The 10,264-nt window shown below is 33.7% G+C and overlaps 1 non-coding gene across 1 annotated transcript; it reads left to right on the top strand.

The window, feature by feature from the left end:
• The first annotated feature begins 6,939 nt into the window (after positions 1 to 6,939).
• LOC111815595 lies at positions 6,940 to 7,076 on the top strand. The gene has a single exon (XR_002820271.1). It is a non-coding gene; the product is annotated as a U4 spliceosomal RNA (small nuclear RNA).
• Positions 7,077 to 10,264: the final 3,188 nt, after the last annotated feature.

The following is a 10,264-nucleotide window of genomic DNA, read 5'->3' as shown; positions in this document are numbered from 1 at the left end:
GGAGATAGCTCAGTAGAATAAGCCCTTGTCTGGTGAGTACAAGGGCCTGAGCTCAATCCCCAGTTCTGGAGAAAAAAATGGATACTGGCAAACAAATTGCAATAAAATTCAACAGAATGCAACAGAATACCTTATAGAAAGTCAACATCAAAACCAAGTAGGCTTCATCTTGGGATGCAAGTATGTTTCAAGATATGCGGATCAATAAATGTAATATGTGGTACAAACAGAAACAAAAATTACATAACCACCTTCATAGATGCAGAAAAAGCCTCTGAAAACAACCCAACCTCCTTTCATGTTAAAGTTACTGATGTACAGAAGTACCATATCCCAGTCTGATATAATGTATTTTGGAAAAACGTACTTCCAACATCATATTATTAAATGGGGAAAAACTGAATGTTTCCTTTGAAAATTCTCCTCTCTCAGCCTTTTCAGTACAGGGATTACAGGCATGTGCCACCACATCCAGGCTCTGTAGCTGGCCAGGAGCTCCTGGGGTTCAAAGCCTGCACAGCATGCGGTACTAGGGATCAAATCTAAGTCCTTGCACTTGCCAGGCAGCAGGCAGGTGCTTAGACTGCTGAGCTGTCTCCCCAGCCCTTGCACGTTTTCTTTAGTCTTGTAAACAGCACACACATGCACACACACACACACACACACACACACACACACACAAAGCAGAGAGAGAGAAAGAGAGAGAGAGAGAGAGAGAGAGAGAGAGAGAGAGAGAGAGAGAAATGAATACAATAAGTATAATTGGCATTTGAAGGAGAGCCAACAGAAATACTATTTGTATAAGTAAACAGTTTTTATTGATATCTCATCTTTGTTAGTTATACAATGGATCCTAGAAAATGTGTCCCAGGTGAACAGCAAAATTTATTACTTTAATAATGACCTTCAGGGTTGGCAAGATAGCTCAGTGGTCTAATGCGCCTTCATAGGTGAGCTTAAGCAAGTGCAAGGAACTAAGGAACTGAGGTTCGACCCCCAGCACCGCATGCAGTGACAGCCCCGCCCTCAGGGTAGGCTGAGCCAGCAAAAAAGAAAAAAGAACTTTAAAATTTCCAACCCAGTCAGCACCAACTTTAGTCACTATAGGTTCTTCTTTACTGAAATCTTATGACTAATCTCATATTGATGAGTGGTTTTTATCTACTTCTTCATTCACAAGACTAAAATAATTCTGTAAATGTTGTTCACAGTACAAACAACCTAGATTTAGAAGAAAATGAGAAATGTTAAACCTCAACTTCAATCTTTATTTTCAGCACACCAATCCAAGTTTGTAGGGACAATCGAGATTCTCAGGGATTTGAGTAGTTGTGATAAATTCTAGTTTGGAGAAACTGGCAGAGAAGGAAGGAGAATCCTAAAGAAACACCAATTTTGCTTTGAGCTCTCTTTTCTATTTTGCAGGGAACTTGTCTCTAAGTGAGTGGGCCAAACTGTACAATTTCTGACGTGCTCTCCTTCTATTCTGTGCTGATTTGAATACTTTTTCTCTCTATCAAGTAATTTCTGCCATCATCTGTATCAACTTGTCAGATGTTTCATTGAAATGAAAAGCATTAGACATGCAAAGCCTGTGTATGTCTATGACTGTGAATGGAAACACACCACCACAAAATATAGGAAATTCAAAAATAATTCATGTTAGATATTTAAAGAGTTTTTGTTAGTATTACTTATTGCTTACCATTGTATCTTCATGCTAGAAATAAATAGAAGTCACATTATTATTGTAATAAAAAATAAAAAGGAAGCATTTGGGTTTTGGTTTGTCACATGATAATTGTTTAAAAAATCTAGTAAGACTCAATTGTTGAAATATGTAAAATTGCAAGGCTGTAAGAGTCACATGATCACTATATTCCAACATAGTATTTTAAAAAGCCCCTTCCCATGTAAACCACTACAATTTGGGTTATATCTGTTCAAACATGTATTTCCATCTATGATAGCAGATGAAGTGGAAAGAAAGGTAAAATAGAATTTTAAAAAGTTCTCCTACTATTTTGCCATAAGGAAGTACCACTTTTCCTCATCTTTTCATTTCCTACCTTCTGTTGACTGAAAAATGAATGTGCATTTTTTCAGCTCAACTGTAAAATATTAAACTGACATTAAACAAAACTATTTGAGAGTAGTGAGATAAAAATCAAAGTTTTTCTTCTTATAAATGTCTTGTGCATCAATAAACAATGTAAAGTTTTAGTAGCATTAAATTAATGTGGTAACAGTGATTTTGCTGTTGTTTGGAAAGTTATTAACAGGAATACAGAGAAGAAATGAGTAGCTGGTGTGAAATTATAAATGAACTACCTTAGTCATGATATAATGTAACTGAAGAACATTTTGTCAATAATTTAATCTATAAAATTTATATAGAAATATCACATTTAGACTAAAATTGCCAGTTAAATTCCTATTAATTAATCTCTTAATATCTTAGTATTTCAGAGGCATAGTATTGTAAATTTAATAATAGCAAAATCAAAACTGCAGTTGCCACTAAAATCTTGTTTAGTTGTGAGAGAAATATTAGAGAAGAATATGTTATTGAAATTAACTATTTCCCCTGAAAATATAGGCTAATAATTTTTTCCTTCCCATTTCCCTTGAGAGACTAAACTTCTGCTTTTTAAATGGTTATAGCTTTCTCACTTCACTTTCTCTTTTTTTATGTCTTGCAAAAATGTTTTATGGCTTTGTTCCCTCTGACAAGCTCCTTTTGACTGCAAGGCTTTTTTCTGAAAAGTCACCCCATTGCCCTCTTTCAAAATAAATTTGATATCATTCACAGAGCTCTAGCTGATCAAATTGGAGAAAAGATTTTTCTTTTCTTCTTATTCATAAAATTCAACAAGCATTTGGTTTGTTCATTCTATTTGATACAAACAGACCTCAGTACTATTGAGACAAAAATGAAAGGAAAATTAAGGCATTGTTAATTCACACAATAACTATTGTGTCTCAAATTTAGAATTAAAATTTAGAAACTTCATTTGAAATATGTATTTTGATTCCTTTTATGCTCATTATTTCAAAAAAGATACTTATTTTGAATATAGTATAAGAGAATAGAGGATGGAAGGAACTGAATTGATTCATTATATTTTGTCTCAAATTTAATTTTTCTCATTTTCATCTGATATTACCCATAATCTTTATATATTCATTTTAGACAATAGATGTTGCTTTATTGAAATTGTCATTTGATTAAAGATAAAAGAATTGTTGGGAAGAAAGCAATATTTCTTCTTGATGGAAATTCCAGATTATCATATACTTTTAGGGAATTAAGATTACACAATGAAGTCAATAAAAAGCTGAATAATAATCAACTTTCTTCTCTCCTTCATAATATAATATTAAAAAATATAGTGAGACTTGATTCAGAGGACATGCCTGCTGGTTTTGCTTTTATTGTTGCTGTGCTTCGTTTTCTGTTATTCACAGAAAGCAGTAAGTTGTGTGGATAAGGTTTTCCTTTTGGAAAGGCCCATTTTCCAATATCAAAGATGCATCATCCCGTACTGAAAGGCAAAGCCAATTGCACCTATTTTCCATAATGCTAAGAGCACATAGCACATTATGCTAGGGTTTATATCCATTCAACAAATATCCGTAAATGGACCAATAAGTCAGGAAGGCTCGCAAGAACTTAGTGTATCTATTTTGTTTTATTTTTTAGAAAGCACAAATTAGAATTAAAACTGAAGATTTTCAGTTTACAAAGTAAGATGAATTTCACAGTATTTGTTGTAATACATAATGTTTTCTTCCAACCAGTTATCCATATTACCGGATATATGCATGGAAAATTAGAAGAAATAAAAAAAAGAAGGAACTGTAGAAGAAATTAAGAAGTCAAAAGGAGAAACAATTGAAAAAAAGGAGACAAAATAAAATAAAGCATTAACTGCTTCTTTCCATAGACCAGCAGAAATGGACAGTACAGTTGTTCAAACAATCCTACTTATATACATAGGTAAATCTCTTTCCCCGACTCCTCCTGTTCGTCTACTCAACTCAGTAACTCTTCCCTTTACAATAAATTCACACCCTTTTGCTACTGTCTATTGTATCCTTCAGGTTCCATTTTTCTTTCAGGTTCTCACACTAAGGAGACAGTACAATGTTTGCATATGTCTAATTTATTTTACACAAGACTATGTTCTCTAGTCACATCCATTTACTGACCAAAAACCTCAAATTTATCCTGTTTTATACCTGAATAATATTACATTATATGAAAATACCACATCTTCTTTATCCATTCATTAGTTGATGGGCATCTTGGTTGTTTCCAGGATTTAGCTATGACAAATTACTCTCCTATAGACATGGGTGCACATATATCCCTATGGTATGAGGTTTTCAGTTCTTCTGGAAAAATGCCTAGGATTAGAAGATGCAGACACAATTAGAAACATACTCAGCCTCCTTATCTTTGATAAAATATCCAAAGAGTCTCACTAGAAGAAAGATATCTTCTTTAATAAATGGTGATAGAAAAACTGGCTTTCCACATGCCAAAGGCTAAAACTAGACACATGCCTATCACCATGCACAAAGATATACTAAAAATGGATCAAATATTTAAATATTAAAACAGAAACACTAAATTTTGTGCAGGAAAATGTAGGTAGAAATCTTAAAGACATAGAGGTAGGCAGAGAGTTCATGAACAAATGCCAAACTACATGGGAAATACTTCAAAGAATCAACAACTGGGAATCTCATCTTTTTGAAAGTTTTCTACACTTCAAAGCAAATGTCCAACAGAGTAAAAAGAAAACCAACAAACTGGGAAAAAATATTGTAGCCAACTGTCCCTCAGACAAAGGCCTTCCATCTAGAGGATATAAAGAACTGAAAAATCAGAGCCCCCAAATTCAGAAATACAATCCAAAAATTGGCATCTGAGATGAATATACGCTTCTCAGAGGAAGAAATACAAATAGTTAGCAAATATAAGATAAAATATTTAACATCATTGATCACCTGAGAAGTGCAAATTAAAACAACACTGAAATTCCATCTCACCCAGGAAGAACCGCTAACATCAAGAAGTCAGCCAGTAACAAATGCTGGAGATGCTTTGCAGAAAAAAGATCTTAGTATGTCTAATATAACATATAATTTAGGAGCACCTTTATCAAATATGTTTTATCTACTGAGTATATAGGTCAGCCCCTAATCTTGTGCAGGTGTGTATTTACGAATTCAGACCAATTCTCATATTAGATTTTATGAAACCATCTGAAGATACATGAAAAAATGCTGTCAATAACTTCTAAAAATGATGAAAATAAAAAATGGAGAAAATTTTTGTCAGACTAAACAAGAATAGAAAAACAAACAATGCAAGGTGGACTCATGTATAAGCCAACAATGACTGCAATCCATATTTTTGCAATCTGTCCTGTAAGTTTTTATGAGTGTGTTTTGCTCTGTCATAGGCCTCTGTTAACACTCCTTTACTGCCATGGAAGCACTTATCTCCTCTTCTAGGTTACTATGACTCTTATATACTATATCAGGGAATATAGAAACAATACAAACAAGCAAGAATAAATAAATAAAACAAACACATAGAAAAACGATGTCCATGCTATTGCAATATAATACTATGATATTTACCAGGTACACACATGCTTATCCTATTAATGAAGATTCAGAAAAAGAAATAGCTGCTAATAACTTCACAAAATTTTGATATGTAGATCATGAGCATATACTAAAATATATTTTCTAGTTTTTTGGATTGCTAGAGATGCTTATATAAAATTTTACAAATATTTCACACTTTTTGACTTGGTTTAAACTTTTTAAAAAAATTAAGAAATATGCAACTTATTCACTCTCAGATTGAGAAGGATAATGTGATACCTTCTATTATAAATACATATCTGCCTTATGTCTTCACTTAGGAAAAATTTTAAATACCACCCACTGCCCAATTTTGTTAAATCAAGTTATGATTTTTAAAGTATCAAAATATTTAATAAATTACTGCCTAATTATTAAAAGCAGAAGCTTTTGAAATGACAGAAAATTAATTGTTTTAGTATCAGTAGTTTTTAGGGATATTCAACATACGATATTATAATATCAAATTTTTTTTGACGGAGCCAGGGATTGAACTCATATAATGTCAATTTTGTTAATACCTTTGAAAGAAATACAAGAAAAAGGAAATATTTCTTCTTTATATTATGGGACAAATCTTAGGATGTCACACAGAATATTTGTTTGCTGCTATCAGAAAATTAGATATAAGTAAAAATGCACTAAGTATTTGTTGAAATAATTTATCAATTCTAAATAAACCTCTGCTTAGCACATTATGGGTAATGCCAGTGGCAGGAAACTGTCTAATTTCAGGTGTTGTAAGCCTTGATTTACTCCTTAACAATTAGTAAGAGGCAGTTTTGTACTTAATGGCTAAAAAGTCAAGTCAGGAAATGAGAACACATATAGGAAAAGCACGGGCATGACTTTTAAAACTGATTTAACTAAGTGCAGATGAAAGGATAAGAGCCACACATGGAAGGGGCTTTTATGCCACCAAAGTATGGTCAACTCTTTCCCGAGCCATAATGAATAGATAAAAGTAGAACATCAGCCTGAGCAAATTTACATTTGAGAAAGATGAATGTGACACCAAAGAAAGGCACATTTTTTGAAGAGAAAAAATACTCATAAAAGAAAGGCTCTCTCAGACGAATTAAAAACCAAAAGAGACGTTGAGGCAATGGTCAGTTAGTGGCTTAACTAAGGACCTTCAGTGTCCCAACAAAAGAATGAATTTTAAGATAATTACGAGGTAGAATTAAGTTAAATTGTTGCAAAACTATAAGCTGGAAATTGAGGGAGGGTAGAGAGTAAAAGCATCATATTCTGGACAATGAGAATTACATTGGGAGCTTTGCGCAATGGCAGCGTCGTCGCCGATGAGGTTTATCTGAGGCGCGATTATTGCGAATCGAGAATTATATGGGGTTTCATGCCACGCACCATGATAGATAATTTAGGAGAAATTTTTGATGCTCATATTAAGAAAGTTCAATTGTAAGGGGAAAATTGAAGTACTTGAGGTTTATTTCGATCATAATACGATGCATAAAGTTCAGAAACTCAAAAGACAATTTTAAGTTGCAGTGGAGAATCATTTATTTATTTATTTAACCATCGTTGAGTTCCTATCATCTTATGCAGTGGAAATCTATATCGTTTCTAATTTTTAAAATCATTTTGTGTTCTCTTTATAAAATAAAAATAGTGTCCACCTATTTTTTTAAGAAAGGCAATAAATAGGGCATTGAATCAAGAGCGGAAGAGTGCAGTTCTTTCAGACTGAACTTCGCAGATTTAAGCAGGACTTGCTCATCATTGTGGTCAGCAACGTGCTTAGCTGAATGCGGATGTTTGCGGGCTTCAATGCGACACCATAAACTGCATTTCTTAGCGTCTCTGTCTTTGACGACAGCTGTGTTGACTCCTACGGTGGAGCTGAGTCACTGGTTCTGAAAAACGGAAAAATGATTCCGTTTGTTTAGTGGTAGCCACATCCAATGTAGATTGAAAAAATACATTAGGATGATGACAGAGGTGGATATGAACACTGGACAGGCTGAAATAACAACGAGTAACTATGCATTAATTTATGTATTATTTTTACTGAATTAGTTTGAGTGTAAAATAGCAGTAATACAATGCAACCATTGTGGGCTTTTTTAGTTAAATAGGCACATATTCTTTGTTGTAGCATACTTTCTTCATAAATGCTATTTTATAAATGTGGGTTTCCCCCCCCCGTAAGAATCCAACATGACTAGAAATGATTTGATAACATGATAGTAGCATGTCCCTTTTGCTGACAGTACACTACAAATTGTCTTTAAAATTCTTATCAAAAAATTAATATAAAATAAAATTCCTATCCAAAAATTCTAAAGACAGGTTAGAAATTTCTTTACCATGGTGTTCCACTCAATGGTAAGTTTTTGCCCATAACAGACAATTACATTTACCTTTATAGTATTATTTAGTTTGACATGTTTAAAATAACATCTTTCTTTATAGTGCCAATAAAAGTAAAATCAATTTGTATAGTGTTATAAAAATAAAATTTTGTAATCTTAAAAAGAAATTAGATTAAAATATCCAGTTAATTTTTTAATGTACTTCATTCTTCTGAAATGAAGGTAGGAGTTTTGATAATAGACTACAGTGAGATCACATTTTAATAATTTATTGATTGCAATTCAGTAAAACAAAATTGAAATGAATTGTGTCATCCTAACACATGAGAAAACATTAAATATTTATGATTCTGTGTCTAACAAGCTAAATCTGAATATGTGGTCAATTGAAACAAAGTCACCCTGGTCATAATATACTCAGCTCTCATTTCAGGGAAGCTTGTATTAAAAAAAAAACTGTACAGAAAATGTTTGTTTTAGAAGGGAAAATAATCTGCACTGAAGCTAGCAATCAAGCTAAAACATTTATGCCAAAACAAATGTTAATGATCAATTTGCTGAATCCAAATATAACCAAAATCACCAACCACAAAGACCAATCATTCTATTTCCATACATGCATTACCTATGTTCCATACTTTGGATACATAGCCTGAACACATGCTTTAACAATTTGTCAGAAAGCTATGATATTAAGTGTATCTTTCAATCTACAAAGCATTGAGGTCTATTTTTCTTTTTAGGAAAACATACATACATTTTCTTTTTCCATGTATGTGTTTGTTACAGGGTCTCACTCTGCAGCTCGGACTCATAGGGATCCTCGTGTTTTCAGCCTCCCCAGCCCAAGGGATGCCAGGTCTCTGTGGGCCAGGTCAGCACAACAGTGGGCAGGGCAGGCACTGCAGGTGGGGCTGGGGACTGAATCCTGTGCTTCTGTAAGCAGGTGCTTAGTTCACTGAGCTATCTCACTGGCCCTAAGTGTTATTTCTCCTTATATGACAATATTGGTAGGAATGGTAAGCCAGACACAGATGACAAAATCATATGAAATTAGTCATACAGAACATTGAAAATTTGATCCCATAGAAATTGTGCAGAAGTGTATTAACTAGAGTCTTAAAAATAAAAAGCAACGAGAAACACAGAAATATTTATTAACAGGTTAATTCCTAAACAATAGTTAAGCACAAAAAGCTCTGCTTGCTGTTTTATTTTAAGGTGACTGCAGGTAATAATTAAAAAATAAGTATACTACAGAATTTGGATGGAATGTGTTATAAATTCTGTTAGATTTATTTGATACACAGTGTCCCTTACATGTGATATTCCTTAGCTAATTTTTTGGAGTCTAGAAGAACCATTTAATGGTACATTGATTCATGAAATTTATTTGTTCCACAATTCTGGTAAAGGTAACTGTGGTCATGTATGGCTCCTGATGCAGAGTTCATGAATAGAAACAAAATTTTGGAGACTATTCCTACTGTTGAACTGAATATTTCATCAACAGAGCATTCATGAAATGAGGTATTTGTGAAAGTAGGCTACTTAAGACACCTTGAAATATTGTATTAGTGTTTCTCTGCCACATAATCTTTTCTTTTATGTATATAGGACAGGGTGTACAGGTGTATGAGGTCTCACTGCGTAGATCAGACTCGTAGTGATCCTCCTGTTTACAGCCTCTCAAGTGCGGGGATTATAGTTGCACGCCACCATGCCCAGTCTCAATCAGTGTCTCACCCCAGGGGCAGGGCCAGCATGGCAGGCCAGGGGATTGAACTGCCACTTCATCTTAAAATTTGTGAAATTGGGTGTGCTAGATAGAGTGCATATGCTTTCATGATGTTTCCCTTAGTTCCAGAACAATAACAAATAAAGGTAATCTCTAGTACTCTTGTGTATCACCTCGCATTAGGGAATTTCAATATTTTACTATTTAAATTTTGATATTGATTGTAGATATTTTTCCAAACATACTTTTGACTGGTGTGAATGAGTAGGGAGCTGGGAGGGGAATGTTCTTACAATTTCAGTTTTTAAAGGATTTCCCTGATGACTTGAGATTATTCTTTCTCCAAACATACTTTCTTTCAAAATATGAATGTGGGGGCCGGGGAGATGGCTCAGTGGAATAAGCGCTTCCCTAGCAAGCACAAGGGCCTGAGTTCAATCCCTTGTTCTGCCAAAAAAAAGAACAAAATATGAATGTGATATAATTTTTAACTATCAATATGATCTGCTATAAAACTACTGATTCA

The sequence above is a fragment of the Octodon degus genome, unplaced genomic scaffold (genome assembly GCF_000260255.1).
Source record: "Octodon degus isolate 3935 unplaced genomic scaffold, OctDeg1.0 scaffold00018, whole genome shotgun sequence".
NCBI lineage: Eukaryota > Metazoa > Chordata > Mammalia > Rodentia > Octodontidae > Octodon > Octodon degus.
This window is presented reverse-complemented; position numbering and strand designations above follow the sequence as displayed.